The 24,583-nt window shown below is 50.1% G+C and overlaps 1 protein-coding gene and 1 pseudogene across 3 annotated transcripts in view; one reads left to right on the top strand and one right to left on the bottom strand.

The window, feature by feature from the left end:
• Positions 1-24,583, top strand: part of CDC42 (cell division cycle 42) — a 320,654-nt gene that overhangs the window by 220,596 nt on the left and 75,475 nt on the right. The gene's annotated exons all lie outside the window — the stretch shown is intronic.
• On the bottom strand, positions 499-3,949 carry LOC138472618 (caspase activity and apoptosis inhibitor 1 pseudogene; annotated as a pseudogene).

Raw genomic sequence — 24,583 nt, 5'->3', positions numbered from 1 at the left:
GCCCGTTTTATTTCTTTAAGAATGTTTTGGGTACCTCCACGGGGAACATTTGCAATAGGAATAGAAACTTGGGGAGAATTACCATTTTCACCAGGTTGAGGCGTGCATGCCATCCAGGAGAGTCCTGATCTCGCCCATCTTTCCACGTCTCTCAATTTCTGACAAGAGTGGGAGAAAGTTAGGGGGGAAGAGGTCAATTGGGTTCCGTGTTACTTGGACACCCAGGTATCGGAACCCGTCATTCTGAAGTCGGAAGGGGAGACCTGCCACATAGTCTACCTCTGCATCCGGCATCCCTCCCCTTATGTATGCTACCAATTTCCCAAAGTTTACCTTAAACCAGGAGAGTTCTCCGTAACGTGCCAGGCCCTGCAGGACATGGAGGACCGTCTGGGATGGTCTTGTGATGTAGAGTAGTGCATCGTCGGCGAACAGGCTGATCTTACAATGCGAATCCCCTATCTGAACCCCCTTGATTGCCTCGTCTGTACGGACGGAAATCGTCCAGGGCTCCATAACCAATGCATATATTGGGGGCGGGGGGAAAGGGGACATCCCTGCCCTATGCCCCTCCCCAAAGGAAATGTCTTTGATTCAGTCCCGTTTGCCACCACCGTGGCTGAGGGGGTGGAGTATAAAGCCGACATGCAGCCCAGCCACCTCGGACCCATCCCCAAGGAAGAGAGAACCTCCCCCATGAAAGCCCAGCTAACCCTATCGAAGGCCTTCTCGGCGTCGAGGGCCATCAAGAGGGCACCCTCTTCTCGGACTACCCTTGAGATAAGGACGTAGAGGGTCTTGCATATTATCGGAGCCTTGTCTGTTGAGGACAAATCCCACCTGGTCTGGGTGAATCAGGCGAGGGAGACATTTCTCTAGTCGGGTTGCCAGGATTCTGGCGAAGATCTTTGCATCTAGGTTCAGGTGGGAGATAGGCCTACACGAGCCGCAGTCAGCCCGGTCTTTATCTGGTTTGGGTATTACCGTGATTAGGGCCTGTAGGAACGTTGGTGGGATGGAGTCTTGGTTTCTAATTTGGTTAAACAATTTGGCCACTGGTTTCACTAAAATGGGTTGACATTGTTTGTAGAAGTCTGCTGTGTATCCATCTCCCCCTGGGGCCTTGCCGGCTTTTAATCTCTTAATTGCATGCTCCACTTCTTCCTCTGATATTTCCCCCTTAATGGCGTCACGCTCAGGCTTGGTCAGTCGGGGTAGAGGATGGTCAGCCAAATAAGTCCTGATCTCTTCCAACGACTCGCCCTCCTGTTTCGTGTAGAGTTCCCTGTAGAACTCGGCAAAACATTCTGCTATTTCCTCCCTCTTCTGATAGACCCTCCACCCTTTGTCTCTCAGGAGGCCCACCCTCCTTTCTGTTTTTCATCCCCTTATCCTGTGCGCCAAGGTAGTCCCTACCCTGTCCCCCTGTTCATAATATCTTTCTCTCGTGTATCTGTTTCTTGATCACTTCTCCTATGAGGATCGTCTGTAGTGCCTGCCTTTTTTCTTGCATTTCCACCAGGAGGGCTTCCCGTCCCTCCCCAATCACGCTCTAAGGGCCCCCAACTCTGCTCGGATTTTATTTTTGATAAGACCCCTCTACCGCTTAAGCCTACAACCCTCTGCTATCAGGAGACCCCGAAAAGTGGCCTTTGCTGCTTCCCACACCATCACCATGTCCGTCTCCCCATTGTCGTTTGTTTAGAAATAGGCTATCATTTCTTTCCTTAAGAATTCCCTGAAGACTGGATCCCTTAAGAGCGTATTGTTACAGCGCCACCGGGAGGATCTTGGGGTGACGGGCAGCGACCAGTCTGTCACTACCACCCTTGGGAGCTTGGCCACCCCTCCCCCTTCTTTGGAGATTAATAACAGGTCAATTCTCATGTATGTGTGGTGTGGGGGTGAGAAGAAAGTGTAACCCCCTGGACCTGGCCACGCTTTACACCATATATCCACCCAGTAGTGATCCCTTAGGAGGGCTTGCAATGCCAGATTATCCTTGGTGGTTCCCTTCGTCCCCACACACTTCGCTGACACCAGTCAAGTTGGGGGTCCATTATGAGGTTGAAGTCACCGCCAAGCATCATGGCTCCCTCTGCCCATTCGTCCATTACCCTGAAAATCTGGGTCAGGAACCGTATCTGGCCCGAGTTGGGTACATATAGGGTGGCCAGTGTGATAAGTTCTCCCTCGAAGGTGTCCTAAACCCTGAGGAAACGCCCCCCAAAGCCCCTCTTGGTCTCAATTTCCATGAGGTGGAGTGTTTTACTCATGAGTATGCCAACTCCCTCCTTCTTATTTATATTTTTATATTTTTTTCAAGGATAAATCTTGTGTATTAAAACTGTTAAGTCTCTTTACATGACAATGTCTTAAATGCATTACTATTGAAATGAACATCTCTTGGGGCTTTTAAAACAGTCAAACATGCATTTTAAGGTAAATGAACTGGCTTTCTAAGAGTTCTGTTTTTTTACATCGCTGGCTTTCATAAGGGCCTTTATGGCCCGAGCCCTCATTTCCAGCTCCAAGAGTTCCAGTTGCTGCGCTGATGGCTGAATATCTTCTGATGGAGGAATTGCCACCACTGGCGTCGAAATGGAAGGTACTTCTACTGTTTTAGGTTCCTCTGCTAATCCTAATATCTCGTTCACACTTTTTTCAATGTCCATCTGGAGTTCATCAGTCGGGCCTTTTGCAGCCTTAACAGCAATGGCAGGCGCATCCAACAGGTCTTCTTCATTCTTCTCCATGTCTTCAATGTCACTATCATAGGCACCCGCATTTATGCTGAGGGCATCACCGTCTTCCCCCTTGCCTTGTTTTATCTCCAGTCCCTCCGCATCCATGCTTTCCTTCAGCGAAGAGGTAGAGTCTATATTGTTGTCTTGTTGACTAGAGTCTCGCCGAGTCTTGTCCCCGTCCGCTTCTTCATCTGTTGCAGAGTCAATCCCAGCCTCGCCTTCCAGAATCTTCAGACGTTTCTTCTCTGACACCAATTCCAATTACTCCAAACAAAGCTTCTTGATTTCTTCCACAGAGCAAGTCTTTAAGACATCAGGCAGCATTTTCGGCAGTTTCTTCTCCCCTACAACACGGAAGCATTGCTGTAGCATTTCCTGCTTGTCAGATATGTAGTAGCTGATAGGCTTCAAGGGCACACTCTGGTCCAGTCCACCTTCTTCGTCACTTGGCTCATCAACCTCATCTTCCTTCTCAACAGCTGATGGAGGAGGATATTTTACTTCCTGAGACTTTGGGCTGCTATGGCCCTGCTTGGCCCCGCTCCTCCGGCACTTTCTCTCACTGTTGCTGTGGTTCTCTCCTGTGCCAGACCCATCAGCCGAGCTGTGGCCTTTTCGCTTTCTTTCTTTCGAGGCCTTCTTGCCCGCCATTGTTGTACGATGTCTGTGAGCTGCCGTCCTGCTCCGAATCCTAGTTGTACGTCTGACAACGTGAGGCATCCTTAGCGAAGGAGTGGATAGATGCTTCTTAGAACTTCTATGTGAGGCCCAGAAATTACTTCCAATTTCCTTCCTCTTAATGGGCGATTCCCTTCCCTGTTTGTAGTGGGTTTCCTGTAGGAAGAGCACCAGTAGTCGTTGTTTGCGAAACATGTTGGTCAGGGATCTCTTGTCTGAGTGTTTAAGCCTTTAGCGTTCAGTGTGCCTATCCTTCCTTCAACCATTGTCCTCTTTGATCTCATTCTTTTTGTGCGCCCCTGTGTTTTTCAAGCCCCGAGCCCATTGTAAAGCTAGAGACCATGGCCCGATCTGGCTGTACCCATTACCCTTAACCCCAACAAACTTCTCCCCTTTCCCACCCTCTCCCCAGCCCTTGTTCCCTCCCTTCCCCCTTTTCAAGGCGTTTGTCTTCATCCCCCAACGCACGTCGTGGTCGGTCAACGAACCACCAGGTATTCTCCCCCCGCCCCAGGCGATTTGGTCTTCGGGGTTCCCATTCCCAATCCTTGTGTCGGGACCTTGCTCATTCAAGCATTGTCAGTGCTGCCCAGATCGGTATCACTAGGGTCCCCTCTAGTCTCCCTGCCCTCATTATAGCAGTTTCAACCGGGCCACAAGCCCATCAACACTTTGATAACCTACCAGAACCAACAACCGGCTCCTCAACCTTAGGAGCTAACCTGACGCCAACCTGGCGTTTGCCCATCGGTACCGGGGGCCTCAGCTCTAAACGTCTCGAATGCCCTTACGCGGGGCAGTCAGACCAAAAGCAACGGTGCTTCATTTCTTAGCAGATAGTTTCCGTGTCACTTTGTGGGGCCCTCGGAAGCTGGAGAGTGGTGTCTAGTCTTTTGGAACTTGCGGGACCCTTTCACCTTTGCTTAGCCTCTGAACGTGTCTGGGCCCTTTGAGCCGCGAAGTGGGTCTCAAGTGTCGCCTTCTTGTCCACCGGAGGAGCCGGGCCGGTCGCTCAGCAGGTCCTCTGTGACCCTCTGTTTGTCCTCCTCGGACACGAGATGGTTCTTCTCCCCCTTCCACTCCAATGCCAGGTAAAAGGGATGACTCCAGCGGTATCTGACCCCCTTCTCATGGAGCCATCTGGTGAGGTTGCCACATTTTTTCCACATCAGGAGGGTAAGGGCAGATAAAATTGCCACTTTAGAATCCCCATATTGTATGTTCCCCAGGGTCCTGGCCTTCTCCAGGATCCTGGCCTTGTCTCTATAGTAGTGTAGTTGCGCAAGCACCGAGCAAGACCCCCCCCCCCCCCTCACCCCAAATACCCCCCCAGCCCAGAGAACTCTGTCCAATAAGTCTTCCCTGGCGTCCACTCCCAGCACAATTCATATGATGCCATGCACTGTTCCATCTAGACCAAGCGGGCTCTCCCCATCGGATTCCGCCAGGCCGAAGATGTGCAAGTTATTTCTCCTCTCCCTGTTTTCCATGTCGTCGGCCTTGAATCGCAATTCTTCCTCGCGACGTTGTACCTCCAAGAACCGTGCCTCCATTTGAGTTTGCAGGAGTGCTGTGGAGAGCTGGTTGTTTTCGACCCCTTCCATTCGGTCTTCTAGGGAGGTTACTTTCATTGTAAGGTCTGCCAGCTTGGCCCCCATGTCCGTTCTTATTCCCCTGATCTCTTCTAGAATCATCTGGATGTTGTTTTGAATGGCTCCTAGGTCAGGGGCCGGCGCAGAAGGGCCTCCGGAGGCCATCTTGCCCTCACCTACGCAAAATTGGTATTTGGAAAGGGTCTCCTTCCAGCTCATGGGGATTGCTTCCGAGCCGGGCAAAGGCAGCAGGCCTGTGGGCAGTGTATGCCAGTGCGACGGTCTTCTTGGTGTGGTTCTGGTGATGTCAGTGGGTAAGACCCTGTGCCTGCCACAGTGTTCCTCGGGGTGCGGTTGTCCTCGATCTGGGTTAGACTCCCTTTGGGGGCTCAATTCACTATGGTTTTGTGCGAGGCGGCGACCCACCAGAGGGGCCCCACCCTCGAGGCTCCCCCGCGGTGCGGGTCAAGTTATGTTTTCCCGGCCAGCTGAGGTGGGGGTGCGCTCCCGCGACGGCCCGGGCCTAGGGGACCCTGATGGTTCTGTTGCAAGTGTTCTGTATCACCACAGAGGCCCCAGTGTTGGTTTTACGTTGTTTTGGTCCCCGGGTCTTCTAAGTGCTGCCTCCTTACCTTGCAGTGGACTTCTCTGGGAGGAAGCCAATATCCTGTACCTCCTCACAGCCCCCTGTGCCGGCCTTGCACTGTTATAGTGGGCGAGTGTCTTTCTCCTGAGCCACAGTTGCCCACTGTGTTCAGTCTGGCCACCTGGGTTTAGTAAGGGCCGCCCCCTCACCTGCTGCAGAACTTCACTGGGAGGCAGCCCTCCTCCTGGCCTGCAGGGTCGGCGCGTTCCTGCTTCGGCCTGGGTCCGGAGCACCCCACTACTCGCCTCTCCGGGTCCTTCCCGGTCATCCTGCTACCCTTGGTCACTGATCGAGCACGTTCCCGCGACGGTCCGGGCCAAGACGTAGGCACCAGGGGGGGGGGGCGGGCTTTAGCCCCACGGGCCAGGCAGAGCAGCTGGGGCTCCACCTATGTTGTCTCGCCTCCTGCCGGCACAGCTCCTCGGCAGCGCTCCACTCCAGGGCTTGGGTCGAGCAGCCGCGCTCCGAGGAGAGGGTAGTGGGGGACCGTCTCCCGGTGGCCCCGCCTGTCACAAGGAGCCCCCTTGAACCCTGGGTGGGATTCTACACCCTGGTGTCCCGGATGAGGGCGTTGAGCAGCACTGCCAGCACAGTTCAGCCACGCTCTGTCTTCCGTTCCCTTCTGCGGCCGCATGGAGTGCGGTCCCGGGGGAGGGGCGCCTCAAAGTCCTCATGGTTTTTCTCAGCATAGGGAGCACCTCCAGACTTCGGGTTTGCTCCTTGCAGTGGGCTATCGGTTCCGTGGTTATTTGTTTGCCTTCATGTGCGATAAGGAACCCCTTCTACTCTTTATCTCAAGTTTCCCGGGGCTATGTGGGGAGCTCTTGGCTCAGGGGGCCATCTTGCCTGCGCCCCCTGGTGGCCGCCTCCTCAAGCGTTTTAAAACATGTATACTTCACTGATGCTGAGCTGGGCTTTTCTTTCTCCTTAAGGCCCATGGACTGCTCCCGGCGTGGGGCCACTGTCATTCCCTTCACCTGCTTCTCTATTTCGGCCCACTTTGAGCAGCTTAGATTATTCCATTCCTCATCATTACTGCTTTTCATTATTTCTATTAAGTCACTGAGGCATGTTTCCGAGGCTGTCATTCTCTTCCACTTCATTCACTCCGATTCATCTTGAGTTGTTTGTGCCTTCCATCTGCTGGCCAAGAAGTTTATCCGTTAGCATGGCCTTTTCGAGAGGATTGGGTCCTCCGACGTATTCCATATCTTTGACAATAATCGCCACAGCTCTGCTGCTTCGGAAAATGTTTCTGCGTTACCAAGGACCTCCTTTGATGGCCGACGTCACCCGATGTGATAAGTAGGATGCACGACGCCTGTAGCCTCAGTTCCGTTTTTTCCGCGAACGTGTTGGCTTCGTGAATCTCGGTACGCCTCGGCTCTTTGGAGTTTCTGTTGTAATCTTCTCGGTTCTTTGAACCTGTTCGGTTTTGTGAAAAAGCCTGTTCGTGACAATGTCTACCTCGTCTTCAACCCCGCGTCCGGGCTTCAAGAAATGCGGGGACTGTGGGTCCAAGATGTTGGTAACGGACTTGCACGACGCCTGGCTCTGGTGCCTCGGGGAGGCCCACGACGCGGACGACTGTGTCGACTGACAGTTGCTCATGGCCAAGGCCTTGCGGGAGCGCAAGAAGTTGTCGGTAGGTAGGGTGTCTAAGCCTTGGAAGTCGAGGTCTGCGGGGCTTTCGACGGATGATTCGAGAGGCGACTCTCTGCGTCATCGTCGGAGGTCCAGTGGGTCTCCTTCCAGGAGCCGGTCTTGCCACTCCTCTGCCTCTTCGAGGCATTCCCGGAAGCACTGGCATCGGTCGCATTCCCGTCCTCTTCCGAGGACTCCACCCGTCGGCGGGTCGCTTATCCCACCATGCAAGCTACACCGGAGGAATGGGCTTCCTTCGGGAAGAAGATGTTAGCGATTCTCGAATCGCAGGGCACCGGTCTGTCCGCGCCTCCGAGTGGGGTCGGTCGTGATCGGTCGAGAGACACCGCTCGCATGCCTTCGTGCTCGGGCATGGTTCGCAGGAGAGGTCCCGCTCGGACAAGGGTAACTGTTCTCGCCACGCCCGTACCATGTCCTGGTCCTCGACACGCTTGAGACCGCGTGATCCTGTGCAGTCTTCGAGGAAGACGTCGACACCTGTGGCGCCGAGGTCGTCGACGGTCTCTCCCGAGGCTCCGCCTCCGAGGGGGTCGTCTACGCTGTCGGCGCCTAGGTCGTCGAACGACACGCTCGGAACTCTGGCTTCGAGGCCTATGTCGACGCCGTCGATGCTGGCTTTCGCTGCGGCTGACGTCGACGCCAATTCTTTCGACATCGGCGCCGATTCGTTCAGGATGATCTCACGGACATCCTTGATCTTGGTCCCCCCACTGACCCGGTACTGCCGTTTCATATGGCTCTGCAGCGAAGGGTGGCGGCGGCTTGGACTGCTCCGGAGAGCCTCCCGGCAGTGGGCAAGTTTTTGTCGCGAAAATACCGTCCAGCCAGTAGCGACCCCTGCTACTTGTCGTGGTGCAGACGGCTACGGCCCCGGCAAAGCAGGCGTCGTATCCTAACATCCCTCCGGATAGGGACGACAAACGTTTTGATAGCTGGGTGAAGAAAGTGTTTTCTTCAGGGGGTATAGCGCTTCAGGCGGCCAACTCCGTATGTGCCTTGTCTCGTTTCACACACTCTGTGGAACTGTGTTGCATTAGCGGCTGAACATATTCCCGAAGGGGACGGTTTCCTTGCTATGGTCCAGGATGGCAAGGATGCCATGGGTGAGGCCGTTCAGTCGGGTTTGGACATGGCAGATTGTGTCAGCCGGTCCATGGCGGCGAGCACCGTAATACGCAGGTTTGCGTGGTTGCGGAAGTCGGGGTTCGCTCCTGATGTGCAGTCCCAGCTCCTCAACATGCCCTTTGACGGTGAACATCTTTTTGGCAGCAAGGCTGACGAGAGCCTTGAGAGGTTGCAGATCTCCAAAGCTGCAGCAAAGTCGTTGGGCGCTGCAGTTCGACAACCTCCGCCTTTTCGTCTTAGGGGACAACAATGGAGGGGAGGTTCCTTTTGTTATTACTCGTCCTTCAGTAAAGCGAGAGGAGCTGTTAGTCAAGGAGGCCACCGTAGCAGTACCAGAGGTGGAAAACAGGGTACTCGAGGTGCCAAGGCCGCTTGGGCAGTTGCCTCTTTGCTCTCAGGGAACACCGCAGCCGCTACCACTCAGTCATGAGGCCATATCCCATGGTTCGCCGGTTGTGGGAAGGCTGGCACAGCATCTTGTAGAGGGCCGTGCCATTACTTCAGATGTGTGGGTTCTGGAGATCATAACCCACGGCTACGGTCTTCCCTTTCGGCAGAGGCCTCATGACAATCCACCTGGGAACCTCTCTTTGAAGAGTCCGGATCCGCTCCTTGCGCAGGAAATTCAAGCCCTGCTGGAGAAAGGCGCCATAGACCTGGTGCCTGTAGTGGAGAGGAACAAGGGATGGTATTCCCCTTATTTTTTGATTTTGAAGAAAGACTGGGGATTGAGACCCATCATGGACTTGCGCGGTTTGAACAAACTCCTCAGGAAGGACAAGTTCAAGATGGTTACTCCCTCTCAAGTCCTCCAGGCCCTTCAACTTCAGGACTGGTTGGTGTCTCTCGACCTCCAGGACGCTTACTTCCATGTGCCGATCCATCCCAAGCACAAAAAGTACCTGAGGCTCGCGGTTGGTGACTCGCACTTTCAGTTTCGGGTCCTGCCTTTCGGATTGACCTCCGCCCCGAGGGTTTTCACCAAGCTCATGGTGGTGGTGGCAGCGCATCTCAGGAAAGGGGGGGATTCACCTCTACCCCTACCTGGACGATTGGTTGATCAGGGGGTGCTCTCCCGAGCATGTCCTGGATCATCTGTCAGTCACCTGCCACTCCCTTCACAAGCTGGGCTTCTCCCTCAATTTAAAGAAGTCCCATTTGACGCCAACACAGTGGCTCCAGTACATCGGAGCAGTGCTCGACACATCCCTGGGGCTGCGTTTTCCTCCCCAGGTGAGGTCTCTTCACATTCAGCAGATGGTGCACAAGTTTCAACTTGCCCAGACGCTCCCGGCGTTCGAGTTCTTGAGGTTGCTTGGCCTCATGGCATCCTGCATTCTTCTGGTGCCAGAGGCTTGACTGCGGATGAGATCTTTGCAGTGGGCACTCAAGATGCAGTGGTCGCAATCTTCCAGCAGGATGTCGGACCCTGTTCAGGTGCCGCCCTCGGTCGCCCAGGACCTTCTGTGGTGGGCCGTCGAAGGCAATCTGATGAAGGGGGCTCCGTTTTGGCTTCCCTGGCCAGAGGTGACGATCGTGACGGATGCATCCCTCACGGGATGGGGAGCTCATGCCAACGAGTTGAGTCAGCGGTCGTTGGTCTCCGTCGGAGTCCAGACTCCATATCAATCTGTTGGAGCTGAGGGCCGTCAGGCTAGCCCTGAAGGCTTTTCTGCCGACTGTGCGAGGAAAGAGTGTCCTGATCCTAACGCACAACACGGTGGCCATGCACTACCTCAACAAAAAGGGTGGGGGGCAGGGTCCCTTCCTCTGTGCAGGGAGGCGATGCAGCTCTAGTTCTGGGCCATCCATCAGAAAGTTTTGATCTCGGCTGTTCATCTGGCCGGAGACGACAACGAGACGGCGGACGCTCTGAGCAGGCAGAGCACGATCTCTCACGAGTGGGAGCTTGCTCAGGAGATTCTCCTGGAGATCTTCGCCCTTTGGGGGACCCCTCAAGTGGATCTCTTCGCCTCCAGTGTCAACCGGAAGTGTGAAAGGTTCTGCTCGTGGGAATTTCCTCCAAAAGGAGCCATAGGAGATGCGTTCGTGGTGGAGTGGTCATTCCCACTGCTGTATGCATTTCCTCCAGTCCCAGTCATCCTGCTAGTACTGCGGAGGTTACGGAGGTTCGGTTCCCGGATGATTCTCATTGCTCCGGCGTGGGCCCGGAGGATGTGGTACCCGGACCTTCTCGACTTGTCCATCTGCCCTCCACGTCGTCTTCCCTACCGAGACGATCTGCTCTCACGGGAGGGGGGTCAGGTTCTCCATCCAGAGGTCAGATCTCTCAACCTTTACGCTTGGCTTCTGAAAGGTTGAGGTACAAGGATTGGGACCTCCCTGAAGACGTGTTGGAGGTGTTGCTCTCGGCCAGACGGCTGGCAACAAAGTCTCTGTACCGTTGCCGTAGGCGTAAATTCTGCGACTGGTGCAGAGTTAAGAATGTGGATCCTTTGGAATGTGACATTCCCATGGTTGTCTTTTTTGCTTTCTTTGGCCCACAGTGGCTTGCAAGTGGGTACCATTAAAGGTTACCTGGCGGCGCTGTCCTTATTTAAGCGCTCGTCTGAAGAATGTTCCTATTTTAAGATTCCTTTAATTTCTCAGTTTTTGAAAGGGCTCACTAATGTGTTCCCTCCGTCACCTTTTCTGGTGCCCGGTTGGGATTTGAACCTTGTTATGTTTCTTATGGGTGCTCCGTTTGAGCCTTTGCATTCTTGCCCTTTGAGACTGTTAACTCTTAAAACTGTGTTTTTGGTTGCGGTTACTTCCGCTCGCAGAGAGAGTGAGTTACAGGCACTTTCAGTTAAGCCACCCTTCACTGTGTTTCATAAGGACAGGGTTGTCCTTCGAGTTCGTCCTTCCTTTCTTCCGAAGGTGGTTTCTGAATTTTATTTGGGCCAGAAGGTTGTTCTTCCGGCATTCTATCCTCCTCCGCATCTTGGTAAGGAAGAGGAGAGGCTCCATAGGCTTGATCCTGGGAGAGCGTTGAGCTTTTATATTTCACGCATGTCCCGGGTCAGAGTGGATGATCAACTCTTCATTGGTTACGCTGGAAAGCGTTTGGGACAAGCTGTGACGAAACGGACTTTGTCTTGTTGGATTATTTTGACTACCTCCGACTGTTACCGCTTGGCGGGTAAGGATCCACCGGCTGGCTTGCGGGCCCATTCTACCAGGGGTATGGCTGCATCTACTGCCCTACGCAGGGGTGTTCCTATTCGTAACATCTGTGATGCAGCCACCTGGGCTTCTGTAACATACTTTTGTACATCCCTACTCCCTCGATTCCATCCGAGGACAGGATCTGGCCTTTGGCAAGGCAGTCCTTTATTCCGCAATTTGATTGGGCATGCTAAATTTGTGTTCTAAATTATTTTCCCACCTCCTTGCTTTGGTACAGCTTTGGGAAAGATATGGAATACGTCGGAGGACCCAATCCCCTCGAAGAACAAGTTACTCTCTTACCTGGTAACATTCTTTCGATGGGATGGTCTGACGACTTATTCCATATTGCTCCCTCCCTACCTTCCCCGCTGCAGAATTTCTTATGCGATTGCAGCTTACGTTTCCGCAAGGCCTTGTGTGTCTGATTGGCAGAAGACTGGTGTTGCACGTTCTGGGGAAAAAACTACAACTGAGGCTACGGGCGTCGTGCGTCCTACTTATCACATCGGGTGCCGTCGGAGGAGGTCCTCGAGGACGGCGCATCAATGCAGGACGCAGACACAAACATTTTCCGAAGCAGCACAGCTGTGGTGATTATTGTCAAAGATATGGAATACGTCGTCGGACCATCCCATCGAAAGAACGTTACCAGGTAAGAGAGTAACTTGTTCTCTTCTTGGTCGTTTTGGGCTTTGTATTATGTCCAGCCTGGGAGCGGAGGTGCAGGGAGGGGGGATGGGGGTGGTTCTTATTTCTTAAATGGTCTGTCTCCATTAGATTTCCTTTTAGTTCCTACTTTTATATTTTGGGATTTCTTTCCCCCTTTGTTCTATTTGGGATTGGTTTAGCGTTCTCTGACCAATTCCACCCCGTAACACCCCCCCCCCCTCAACCCCCTTGCCCATTCGGTGGTTGGGATTTTTGAAATATTGAAAAGGTGTTTCTTGTCCCCCTTTTTGAGGGTCACTTAGACTTTTTCACTTTCTCCGCTTTCCGCATCGAGCTTTGATCTGGTCTTGGATCAGATTCTGCATTTACACCATTTATTGCCATCCTCTCTCCTCGGCCCACATGGCTAGCTATGACTTCTGGCCCTTTTTGAATATGATCTTCACTCAAGTGAACAACCGCCCCTGTCTTATTCTCAGGATTCTGTCACGTTCCGATGTCGGCCTGCACGATTTATTACTCACACCTTCTTTTTTCTGACACACTCCATTTTCCATTGGCTCTGCATCCATTTACAGTCTTCCTCTCTATCCTCCATTAATGTAGTTTTATCACTTGCTTCTCTTCAAGCCATAATGCATTGACGATTTTGCCAATTGAGGCTTTGGCTTCTTTATCTAAACTCTCTTCCACCTGTTTTAAGAAGCTTTCCATTCCTTTTCGTAAGTGTCATTGCAATTGGTGTGGCCTGAACTTGTAGAGAAGTGTTAAATGGCTTCATATTTCGTGAAGGGGGCTATTGATGCAGTTAAAGCTGCCATCACTATGTTGTGTGGGTAAGATCTTCAGTCCTTACGTTTCTTTCTCTGCAATTCCACCTACATTCCTCTTATGATTTCTTGTGCCAATTCCTTGAGGATGTGGATGGAGTGGAGCTACTGTCACTAATAGGGCTATTTTCCCGTCCCGCACCATAATCTTCTCTCCCTGGCATAGTGCGCATTTATCAGGTTACTTGGTTCTTCCCGCCACTTCTGGACTTTCTCCTCTATAGCTCTGTTTGTAGTGTTTCTGGGTTTGCAGGCCTCTGCAAGTCTGAGCAGTTACTTTATATATTCTGCCTCTCTGTGTCAGTTTATCCCCTTGATTGACTTCTTACTGGAGTCTTTCCTTTAATTGATGGCACCCTGTTTCCCATGCTGTTGTCTGAGGATATAATTTCATAGTCTAAGACTGCTATTTTCTCATTTATTGCTGCCAGGCTTTTCCTCTTTCGTAGTGAGATTTTTTCTGTTAATTCCGAAAGATCTCTTGCAAGTCTGACCGCCAGTACTGAATTCTTGAACTCTCTAGGGCTGGGGTTTGCGGGGCTGCAGTCTTATTTTCTCCATCTCGTTACTGGCCCTCAAAGGTTTTCCAGATGCAGCCTGGGTCCATTTCCTCCCCTTCCAGCCTGTTGTCTGGAGTCAGATTTTCAATTTGTGTGTTTTTTTTTTTTCCTTCATTTTGTGCCTTTCCCCATTTTTCTCCTGCTCGCCTGTCCCCTCCTTTCTCTCCTTCTCAGTGGACCTAAATACTACTTGGTCTAAAACCTCCACCATTCCCTGCTCAGGCTGCATAGCTTTGTTGGCATCGTCCGCCTTTCCACATGCCCATAGTTCCCATAGGAATTCCCACATTCGTCCTGTGGACTCTGGTCTTTATTTTCTCAGCCTTGGGAGAATTTGGCCTCTGTCCTTTGTGCCATGGCTTCTCCACCTCTTGGGTTTTCCCCTTCTCTCATTGTTCTCCTATTATGTGGCAACCACACTATTACTGAGGGTATTACACTCTGTTTCCCCTCTGGCGGATAGTAACCTTTCTGCCTCCTGGGTTACTCTTAGCTCACTTTGCTGCCTTTCCACTTTGGGATGACCGTCCTGTTTAGGTGATGTCAGCGGCCCTTCCTCCGCTTCTAGGAATCTTTCCCCTCTTTCCCCTCTTTCCCCTGCTGTTTCTATGTCAGCCCAATCCGTAGTATATTCCCTTCTTGATAGTCGAGCTGGGGATTTAGGCTTACATATTAGTTCGAGGCGGTAGGGCGGGGTCTCAAGCGCAGTATTCAAAGCTCCGCCCGCCCCATCTTTAAGTCATGGTACTTGTGCTCAAGCTCTGCTTCCTTTCTTCTCCCTCGCCCGGTTTCTCCTAGTTCACACGGCGTCTCACACAGTATCTCGTGAAAACTTTCACCCTCCAGTTCAGACTTGTTGACCTTCGGATTCCGCAGAGTATGTTAGTTTTAAGTGGTTGATGCTTCCGGTCACACGGCCTTCCAGCGCAGCCTCCAGCAGGTTAAGGGACCAGTACAGCACACCAGCCAACACTGCTTGTGCACCACTTTCTACCATCCACCTTATCCTGGCAAGGAGTAAGAGAGGTTGCACAGGTTAGATCCATGTAGAGCTCTAAGCTTCTACATTTCTAGACTGTCAAAACTCTGTCTAGATGAGCTTTTTATAGGCTATACAGGTCACAAACTGGGTCAGGCTGTGATAAAGAAGACATTATACCGATGGATCATTTCAGCAATTTCAGAATGCTACAGGCTGGCAGGCAAAGATCCTCCAGAAGGCTTGAGGGCCCATTCCACCAGGGCCATGGCTATCTTTTCGGCTCTGCAAAGAGGTGTTCCTATCAAAAACATTTGTGAGGCAGCTACGTGGTCTACTTTACACAGGTTCACAAAGCATTATTGCCTTGATTCTCCCCAGAGTCTGGTTGGAAGCTTTGGAAAAGCGTTCATCAAGTTGGTTCATGGAAACCATTGATAAAATTCTTACTCCCTCCACTAAAACAAAAACTGCTTTGGGAGTGTATCAAAGATGAGTAAAAGGTGGGCGAACGCAATCCATTTGAAGAACAAGTTAATTCGCCCTGGTAACCTTCTTTCGACTGGATGTTCCTCCCACGTAATCCTAATCACCCTCCCAGCCTACCCCACAGAATTTCCTGTTACTAGAGCTTTCGCTCCTTCAAAGCTTAGTATAGTGAAATCCGTGGTTATGCGGGTAGTTCTAGTGAAAGAAAAAACAAAGAATTGAAGCCAACAGGCGCTGCACGTGCTATATCTTCCTTCAATGACATCCTCGAGACGGAGGCCCTAGAGCAGGGTTGTCCAACATGCAGCCCAAAGGCCGCAATGCGCCCCTCTAAGCCATTTTATGTGGCCCTCGAAGCCCAAGAGCACAGACAAAGCATTAGGGTTACTTTTGTACGTTTTGTATTAATTTTATACTCGGCGAGCATTGTGGCTGCAGTTTCAGGGTAGAAATTGTAGTCCATACACATTAAGATTTCCATTGGCTGAGAAACATTGGTTTCTCAGCCAATGGAAATAATAATCATGTAATGTGTGTGGGTGGAGTGACGGGCACACAGCGCCACCTTCACGCATCTGCGTTGCCGAGCCCAGGGCAGGGCTTCTCCTGGGGTCCACTGCCAAACTGAACAAATTGGGTGCGCTATACATGTCTTTCAACAACGACAGCAATGTAATTAAAGTAGTCAATGTCATAAACTCTAGGAATTTACATCGACTCTGCGCTTACCCTATCGAGACAAACCAGCGCCTTGGCATCCTCCACAGCTCATACCTGCAAGCTCATTACGGCCTGCCGCCCATGCTTGACTACAACTAACTGCATGTCGATAGCCAGACCATTAGTCCTATCAAAGCTCGATTATTGTAATGCCCTCTACCTGGGTACATCACAACAAAACCTTAACAAAATGCAAAATAACGCTATGAGATCAGCCCTCAACCTACCCAGGAAGCAACACATCTCTGAGACCAGACACTCAATAAACTGGCTTGATATTAAGCAAAGAATTGACCTGAAAACACTCTTGCTCACCCTCAAGTGCCTTTCCAACCAAGCCCCTACTTACCTCCAACACCTTTACGTGTCATTCTACCTCTTGACCCACTAGAACAGCTCAGTCACATTGTGTCTCCATCCCTCGATTCAAGCTACAACTTTGCTACTTTGCGGCATGCACAGATACACCGAAACACAAGTATCTGACCAGCAGTATCTTAGAGGCTCAAAAGCAGCGTGGGCCGCCTTAATGTTTGACAATTCTGCCTGAGGAGGGAGAGTACAATTTGCATCACGTTTTGACAAAAACCTCCCGCTTGGGTGCTGTTCAAATTGCGTCACAAAAGGAATGAACTCCCACATGATTTTATCGCATGTGGGAATTGATTGCTTGCCAAAATGGCTAGGCAACACAATCGCGCCATCCACACCCGGAAAAGCAGCACAGGGGGTAAAATGCCTCGGGCTCTATCTAGTTTTTGTTTTTGCAACTGACAAGTGCTAATCTGGACGAGGCAAACAGCCCTTGGGAGGTGTATGTGTCCCTCTCGGAGGAAGGCAAGCTGCGGGAGTGAATTTGTAGAGCGCATAACACCGTAGCCCACCAGATCTAAGACACTGTGGGCTTCACAGCAGACACCATGAGGTCAATTCCCACCCCGGTTCCTACAACATGGCCCTCAGCTCAGCTGGAGTGATCAGAGTACCACCACACCGCCCGGCCGCCTCTGGGCGCAGGGAGAGGCTGGCACCCGGCCATGTCTAGTTCTTCATACTTAAAGCTTGTGCTCACATTGCAATTCTTCTATTAGGTTCACCTTTGTGTGTTCGATTTTCCACATTTTATCTGTTGAATTGGATTATGCTTCTTTCTTTATCACAGAAGTAATGAATGTGTATTACAGAGAAACTGCCATATGTATTAGGCACACTGCACAGGCAGCCTCAATCATTAACACATAAGTCATGAATGTGTATTACACAGATAAGATGTCATTTGTATTGGGCACACTGCACAGGCAGCATCAATCATTAACAGTGACACTAAAGCAAAAACACCAGGCACCGGACCATTCCAGAGAAGTACTGTAAATCAATCAGGATAGCAGTTGGGACATGTGTAGTTTGTGCCCTGTGCAGGCAACAGCTTTATCTTCTTTGCATTTTCCCTCCCACTCACTGCAAATGTTTTTACTGGTCTGCATTTTAGCAGTGATACATCTTGACCTGATTTGGACTATAACCTGTCATCTTTGCGCCTCCACAACTCTTTGGACAGCGGATGCGAGACCCCTTTCGAGCCCCTGTTGTTTTCAAGATGGCTGAAGTTTGTTTTGAAGGGCACGGCATGCATTGGTTTATATAAATGAATTGACAGATTTTGCTATGGATTATTTCTGTTTTAAAAATCAACTTATTTGATTAGAAATATTGTAACCTTTGCTTTCCATATCCTATGAAGTTAATTTTCCAGGATACATATAAAGGTCCTGTATTCATCTGCCTGAAGTGTGGCAGGATGTCATTTGTGGCTGGAGGAGTTGTGAAACAAGAGTAGAAAGTTAGCTGCAGGAATTGGCACAATTTAGAAAACCACCACATTAGTCTACTCCAGTGGTATTCAAACCGTGGGTCGCGACCCCCCCCCCCCCCCCCCCCCCCCGGTGTCCGCGGGTGCATCCCTGGGGGGCCCTGAGAGCTGAGCATGAAATATTTAAAAAAAAAAACTTTTTTTTAGATTGGAAGAAATAGGCAGGGGTGGCTCACATGATCGGGCTGAAGCATGAAACTGTCTCGGGCAACAATGAAAAAGTGGCCCGCAGTTGTAAATGGATATTCATTCCTTTAGTCACAGACTGGGCCTCATTACAACTATGGCGGTACGGTAATAACGGTGCTGGTAAGCTATCGCGGCACCATTGCTACCGTACCGCCATAGTACGAGTTGTGCTTGCGAGTGCCTGACAGCCTGCCAGGTCTGACCTGGCAGGCTGTGCGGCACCCGTGAGCACAGCTCGTCGGATGCACCGGCACCATTATTAACAGCGCCGGTGTATCTGAGCTCCCCATTCCCATTGAGCCCTATCGGGCTCAGATGGGAATGGGGATCTACCGGCACCTGAGAGAGGGCAATTATCAGGTCTGCCTAACTCGGCATGACCCGGTAATTGCCCATTCGCGGGTGGCGGACCCGGATGCAACTCCGGCGGCAGCCCTGCCGGTTTTAGCGGCACAGCTACCACCAGGGTTGTAATGAGGCCCACTGTTTCAATAGTACCCAAGGGGGTGCTTTGTGTTAAAATGTAAGTAAATTGTGCTATATTCAGGAACAATGGTCAAAATGACTAACTGCATAGTTAAGTAACTCATCAAACTGGTCCACATTGGCCAAAATGGTGGCCCATTTTGACTGGCCCACACTAGCATTTTACATTTTTGGTACAGGCATTGCCCTATAGGCCAGTCCGAGCCTGGCAGCTCATCCATAATGGTGAGGGGACGCCCACCCAGTGGGCCCTCACCCATTATGGAGGAGTTAAGGAGCCAGCCCAGTAAAACAGTGAGCACTACCTCAGCTGCTTTTTCCAGTTGATGGAGTGCTCCTGGGCTGGCTGAACTGTCAAAGGGAAACAGTTTCCCTTTGACAGTTCAGTTTAGTTCCCCAGCCGCACATGCTCACTGAGCCATGCAAGTGCTGGGATGTTTTGCTTCGCCAGCATTGCATATCTCATTGGAAATGCTGGCTGGGGCACTGCATGTCTGTATGTCTGAGGGGGAGCTCCTGCGCCTCCTCGCACATACAGACAGCCGCCTGGAGCAGGGCGTTTCAGCACCCACACTGAAACGCCCTGCTCCAGGCGACCAATGCAGAAGGTATGTTTATGTTCATTGTTTTTATTTAAACATGTGTATGGATGCGTGTATGCTTATGTTATGAGTGAGTGTATGGTGATGGATGCTCGTGTGAATGATAGAGTGATTGCTGTATGAATGTGCAGCGCCTTGCATACACACATAATCATGTGGATTGTGTTAGGCCCAGTGGGGCCCAGGGGACAGGGATGGTATCTTTTTACTGGACATCTATCATAGATGTTCAGTAAAAAATGTCATGCCTGCCCCCTGGGCCCCCCAGCACCAATTGCAAACTGTTTGGCTATTTACCCATTTTTTTGTTAAAAGTACGCTCTACAATGCAACATTTTAACCCATTATTTAACAAAATTCACAGGGGGAAAACCCCCCGAAATCTCCTTTATTGGTTTGGGCTCCCTCACTATGCTCGGTCGCTATGGCATTTTTGGGGGAAATAGTTATGCCCCTCCACTTAAAATAATCACCAGCCGCCACTTGCCCTCAGACTGTGTTGGGAACGGGATGGGGGGAACCCAGGGACTATGGTGGGAGCACAATGGGCGGGAACCATGGGATAGAGGTGGGAGCAGAGTGGGGGAGAGCCCAGGATGTGTGATGGGGTGGGGAGAGACCAGGGACTGAGAAGGAGTGGGATGAGGGAGCCCAGCGACTGTGATAGGAGCAGGTGACGGCGTGCAATACATACTGTCCATTTGGCATTTCTGGGGGGTCCTGACCTGCCTCAGGGGGGCCCCGGGCAAAAAAGTTTGAAGACCACTGGTCTACTCCAAGGTTTTGTTCATACCGATTTGCCCTTTGTCTTTGCCATGTCTGCTTTATATGGGGGTTGGAGGGTAATTTCTCAGATGTCCCATTTTTTTATGGTCAGAAATGGAGAGTCTGAGGGTATTGTATTTCATCAGGCCTGGAATGAGTAGATTTGATGGGGATTTTGTTCCTTATTTTTTACAAATCCTTCTGATAAGAATAAGCAATATAGCAGAAAATGCAGAGCTGTAGAGTTGCCTGTGCTGCAGAATGCACAGATCTTGGATGATTAGGAGAGAAAGCATAGTTTGTGGCCGTTTGCCACTGACCTAGATAGATGGCTTTCAGCACCAAGAGTTGAGAGTAAACTAGTGTCGAGTTTCAGATTTCTTGGTGGGTTGGACAGTTGCAGCTAAAATGTATAGATCTTATTTGGTAAACCAGCGCTGTGGGATTCACATTTTTTTGCAGCGATCTGTGTAATCTGCAGTTGACCGAATCAAAGATCAGTAATATAGCGTAATGGGTAGAACAGCTACTGCAAAAATCCATCTAGCCAGCAGTTCAGATTTGTTTACTATGTAATGCAAGTGATTGTTGCGCATCTTCTATTTCAACTACCTTTTTGTGTATGGCTCTGAAAGAAAAGAGGGAGGAGTGGAAAGGGAGAATGTCGGATGCAAATCCTTTGGTGCTGGCTTGAAGGCCTCTGATTCTAGTTGGGTACTACCTGAACAGCCTTGTGGTGCTCGTCCAGAATGAAGTGCCCAAGATCGATCAGTTGAGGTTGGCGCTGTTGAGGAGCTGGTAAGCGCCTGTTGTCTTGGCAGAGGGGGTGATGCGTCTGTGGTAAGTCTAGAGAAGCGAGCAGTGGTGTTGCTGTTTAATGTGTGTTTTGGACAGTTTGCCATGTGTGAGGGTTGATTCTGAGTAGTGTAAGGTAGGTAGAGATGCAAGGTAGTTGGAGGGGCATTGCTGGCCCGGTGGTGTTTTTGGGTGTTGTCTCAGTTGATTTTTTGCTGGTGTGGTTTAAAGTGTGCAGGGAGACTGAAGACATGTGCTCTTCTGTACTCCTTGGTTGATGCCTTGTGTACTGGCCATGGCATGTTGGATGTTCCCGAGAGTAATGGGTAGATTCCACGTAAATGTCTTGTGGGGATTGGCCAGGCAGTCTTGATGGCCAGCGGTCCTTGGCTGATTGTAGTATTGTCATATTAGTGTAGCTAGGCAGAGAGGAGGTTCCATATAGTCCATGTTGCTGTGAGTTGCCTTTAGTCAGTTTGTGTTTTTTATTGGCCTTCCATTGGTGTCTGCTGGATAGCCTGATTTTTAAGGATTTCCTGAAGGCCCTTGTAATTTTGTACTTTAGATAGATGTTTGGCCAGAGAATTTCAGAGTTGGTTTGAGAGGTGAAGGAGAATTGAGAAACCTATGTGCTGGTTCCAGTTGATTATTGGGCACAGTCACTAAGACGGCCTTGCTGCATCAAAGCGATCGCAATTATTTGTAATGGATGAATGTCCTTGCTTGTTTATTGAAGGCTCCTACTGTTAAAGGCGTAGTGTGCTGAGTGTTAGGCAAAGTTTGTATGCAGTACCCTCTGGGACCATTACACACAACTCTGACTAGAGGTATAGGAAACCCAACCTTTGGTATAAGCTTGTACTACACCGTTTTGGTAGCGTGTTGAGCAACCAGGCTTATCTCAAGAAGGGTCGATGTGAGCTGTAGTAGAGTTACACAGAGATTTTGCAGGTATTCAAATAAACTTACACTCGAGGCTTCTTGCATAAACAATTATTAATTTATCAGTCAGTTAGAATAAGCCTTTTTCAGAAGGGAGCAATATAATAGTAACACACAAATGCACTTCAATACTGTACACGGTTAGTTTCTAAATCAGTAAAGACCCTTTTGGGATGGCCCACAGACACAACCTACACCCACAGGTGACTTCAATAACTAGGGTGCTGGGACATTATTATCTTACTGTTGGTATTTAGAATACTCTTAGAAGTTGGTAAAAGGCAAAGATTATTAGAACACGAGACCACAAATATTCCTAAACAGGCAAATACTTTCGAATCCTCCAAGAAGTCCTAAAATTCAATAGGGTAAGCCAAAGTCAATGGGCAAAAGTCTTGTATAGGATGAAGCAAGTAAATGTAGAAGTCTTTGCACAAGTTCTTAGGAGTCTTTGATAAAAAGAAGAATCAAATGTAGGGCCACAAGTTGATCAGGCTTGTGATTTGTAGAATTTGCAAGCACTCTACAGTAAGAGGTAAGTTCTCTCAGACGTTTTACAGTAGCTTAGAAATGAAGAAAAAGATGCAGCTGATGACCTCTGTTCCTGTGCAGCTCTGCAGATCTTGCTGTTCCTGGGCCTCAGTCATGGGGGCAAGAGAGAGGATGTCGGGACTCTTGCAATGCACTGGGATGGTCAAAACCTAAAACTGGCAAACTTCCCTTTCAGCTGCTGTTCAGTGTTTCAGCTCCTCGCAGCTACCGCAAATAGCAACACTGCGGTTCCTGGTTGTCGAGATGGACTTTCCTTGCTTCTGGGGTCCCGCACTCTAAGGGGGGGCTCAGGCTCGGTCAGTCCTGCTTCTTGGGAGTCCAGAGGATCTTCCAAAAGCTCTAGGCCAGTTTAAAAGCAACACACACAATCTGGTGTTCCTCTCCCTGGCTATATGGTTTCCAGAAGCAACTCTGTGGAAATTCAACCAGCTCCAAGATGGATGTCAAGGGGGCTTACTTTGAGGTCGATTGGTCCCACCAACTCAAGGGGAGAAGTCGTCCTTGCAGGGGCTTCTGTCGATGCAAACTTGCCGTTTCGGCACTGCGGCAGGGCTTCACCGGGGAACGGCCCAGGAGTTGCAACAGGCGTCCTCTTCAAGTTCTTGTTCGGTTCCTTCCAAGCCAAAAGACTCGCCTTTTATTCAGTTCTCTCCAATTCATTCCAGCCTAGCTGTCAGTCACCCAGCAGGGTGGCTGTCCTTGCTGGACAGTCAGCTGGCCAATCATCAGAGTGCATTTGGGTCTCCTAGGAGACTATGCACAGGGAGTTTCGTGCACCCCCCCCCCCCCCCCCCACTTCCTGCCTACCCCAGAGACCCTGGAGCCAGAGGCGGGTTTTACTTGTGAATCCTGCCAAAGGCGAAATGAACAAAGAGACCAAACCTGTTTTGGCGCGCACAGCAAATCTCAAGAAGGACCTTTCCACAAAGAAATGGTGAAAAAAGACTGGGAGCCATTTTGACAAAGATGGCTCCCGTGGGTGCTTTACCGTAGCTGCGAACAAAACCACTGCCACCAGCCATTCAGTGCAAAAAGGGTAACATAAAACAAATTACATGAGAAAACTAGACAAAGGGGCTACTAGGTAACCCCTCCAGCACTCTATTATAGGGTGTGTTGGCTCTAGAAAGTTACAATGGTAAGTAACGTCAATTTCATGTTACTGTTCTTGGAAAGAGTAGTTTATCCAAGAGAAGGTATTTAAACCTTTGGGAAATCGGAAAGACTTCCCTGTGCCACTGCACTGAAGGTGCTGTGTGACACAATGTAAAAGATACCTATGGAGCTTGTCAAACTCCACAACCAAAAGAAAGTGTATAAAATCACATTAAAATACATGAGTGGAAAAGAAGGGCCACACTCTCTCCAGGTTAAAGTCCTCAAAATCCAGCAAAGTTGCTGATGGGGGGGGGGGGGTTCTAAGGTGGAGGGAATTGGAACATTTCTGAGAATTCTCCCCAACACTGAGCATGTTTAAAAAAAAAAAAAAAAAAACTGTTTAATGTAAGCCAGTGGAATGGTTGGAGGGCTGGGGTGAGGTCTTCATGTCTTTAAAGTGTTTGAAATAGTCTAGCTGCTGTGTTTTGGACTCTTTGCAGCCTGTTAACGAGCCCTAGGTACCGTCTGTTGGTGTAATCTCATAGAAAAATGGCACTAGTACTCTGAGTGAAGGTCCGGTAAAACGCGATGCACAAGATTGTTAGGAGTTGTAAGAAGCAGCTTCTTCCGTTTACTTTTGCTTGAATCTGAGGTGGTGCTCAGTATGAGGCTTTTGTCAGGGATCAAGTTCCTAGTTCTTTGGGTCCGGTTTGGTGTAGGATTCACTAGTGTGGTGCTTCAAATGTAGGATCAGTTTTGTTTGAGTCATGCGTGTCTATCATCGTGCAGGATTGCACTTATGCCAGGCATGTGCTGTGATTTGCTGCATTTGGTCTAGAGTTGTTTGAGCTTGTAGATTTGGGTATTCACTGCGTTGTTGAAATTTGAGGCTGACTAATTTCCAGGAGCAGGGTCGTGTAGATTAAAAGGAAAAGGTGAAAGACTGGATCCTTGGTGCACTCTGCATGTGAGGTTGTGGGTACAAGACCCGAAGAAGGGAATGTTTCAGTCTTGTCGGTGGGAATTGAAGTTGTCCAATGAAAGTCAGCTCATTATAATTGGCTGTCGTCTTATCTTTCCAGAAGACACTATTAATATTGATGGCAGTGACATTGTCCAGCACAACGAGTGCACTAGAAGAATTTGGCCCTGAAATATATTTGGGAGTTTGAAAAGTTCCTCCATATTAGGACTGATATTCTATAACATTCTGACAGGCCATGAACAACAAGAATGTGAAATTAACTATCGTACTCGGCCTAGCAACATTTCAGATACCTAAGAAACAGATACGAAGGAAATGGGAACAGACAGGCGACTACCGTACTAGGCCTGATGTTACTGGTAGAGCCGGAGAATTACACAAGGTGAGGGAGAGGGAGTAGACTGGAGGGAGAAGAACAAAACAAGCGA

Source organism: Ambystoma mexicanum, chromosome 8 (assembly GCF_040938575.1).
Source record: "Ambystoma mexicanum isolate Mex_15411 chromosome 8, UKY_AmexF1_1, whole genome shotgun sequence".
NCBI classification, from domain to species: Eukaryota; Metazoa; Chordata; class Amphibia; order Caudata; family Ambystomatidae; genus Ambystoma; species Ambystoma mexicanum.
This window is presented reverse-complemented; position numbering and strand designations above follow the sequence as displayed.